The 1,690-nt window shown below is 55.2% G+C and overlaps 1 pseudogene; it reads left to right on the top strand.

The window, feature by feature from the left end:
• Nucleotides 1-412: 412 nt before the first annotated feature.
• LOC121491003 lies at nucleotides 413-787 on the top strand (annotated as a pseudogene).
• The last annotated feature ends 903 nt before the right edge of the window (nucleotides 788-1,690 follow it).

The following is a 1,690-nucleotide window of genomic DNA, read 5'->3' on the forward strand; positions in this document are numbered from 1 at the left end:
CCCTTTATTCCCTTTCACTATTTTTTATAGACCCTGAGCTTATTAACAGCAGGGCTTATGGGCAGCCCCGGTGGCCCAGCGGTTTAGCGCCGCCTTCAGCCCAGGGCATGATCCTGGAATCCCAGGATCGAGTCCCACATCGGGCTCCCTGCACGGAGCCTGCTTCTCCCTCTGCCTGTGTCTCTGCCTCTCTCTCTCTCTGTGTTTCTCTCATGAACAAATAAATAAAAAATCTTAAAAAACAAAAACAGCAGGGCCCTAGGGTCTCCTCTGTGCTGGGCTTTCCCGTGCGCTCTGCAGGCCTTGTCTCATTACTCTTCCGGAGGTCGGGGTTGGGGCTAGCTCTGATACCACCATCCCATCTGACAAATGAAGAAATTCAAGCACAGCTTTCTAACTAGGGCCCGGCAGAATGGCTCCCGCAAAGAAGGGTGGCGAGAAGAAGAAGGGCCATTCTGCCGTTAACGAGGTAGTGACCAGAGAATACACCATCAACATTCACAAACGTATCCATGGAGTGGGTTTCAAGAAGCGTGCCCCTCGGACACTCAAAGAGATCTGGAAATTTGCCATGAAGGAGATGGGAACTCCAGATGTGCACATTGACACCAGGCTCAACAAAGCTGTCTGGGCCAAAGAAATAAGGAATGTTCCATACCGTATCCATGTGCGGTTGTCCAGAAAATGAAACGAGGATGAAGATTCACCAAACAAGCTCTACACGCTGGTTACCTACGTACCTGTCACCACTTTCAAAAATAAATTCAAGCACAGAGCAGTTCAGTAGCTTCCCTGAGGTCACACAGCTAGCCAGAGTTGGAGCTGGGGCTTGAGCCCAGGCCACAGCCCTTCAGTTTGTGTCATGCATCACCTACACGGTGTGTGTGAGCCAGAGGCTAGCAGGGATCCTGGGCAGTGGGGCTCTGAGTGTTCTAGAGCATTCCACCCCAGCCTTGCTAGAGCCGTGTTGCCTGCCAGGCCGGCCAGCCCTGTAGGGTCAAATCACACAGTGAAACAGATCATTACAGAGACAACGGGAAGCCTCCCTAACTTATACGTGGTGAGAAAATAATTTCCAAACATCTGTGAGTCCTTTATTATCACTCACGAATTGGAGGTGAGTCTCATAAACAATCCCCCACCCCAGCTGGACCCTCCTCTCAAGTAGGAGACAGCAGGCAGAGACGCATGGTGGCGAGGAGGGTGGCCTGGAGCTAATGCAAAGGCCAGGGGTTGGGAGCTGGAATGCCCTGTAGAGGTGAGGAAACTGAGGCAGGGGTCAGCCTGTAGGTGAGGAGCACACGTGGTCAGGGACTACAGATACGAGCTGGGACAGGGTGGGAGCCAGGGAGCCCATTAGGGAGCATCCGTAGCCACTCAGCCCCTAAGCAACAGAGGAGTGGGGGTGGGGGTGGGGAGGGCAGGACTTCCAGCACTGAGCACCCAGGAAGGCTGTGTGGGGCTCCCAGCTCTCAGATTTATTCTCCTGAATACTATTGCCAGAGTGGCCATCCTGGGTTCCTGGGTGACCCAGGCCCATCCCTGCCCCCGGAGGCTCACTGTCCACTCCCCTGGGAGCCTGGAGCAGTGATTGACAGTGTGGACAGGGCCCCGGGGGCTGGGGTGGGGCAGCCTGGGCGAGCAGCCTGGCCCGGCCTGAGGCCCAGGAGGGCTTCCTGGAGGCAGTGGT

The sequence above is a fragment of the Vulpes lagopus genome, chromosome 5 (genome assembly GCF_018345385.1).
Source record: "Vulpes lagopus strain Blue_001 chromosome 5, ASM1834538v1, whole genome shotgun sequence".
Classification (NCBI taxonomy): Eukaryota; Metazoa; Chordata; class Mammalia; order Carnivora; family Canidae; genus Vulpes; species Vulpes lagopus.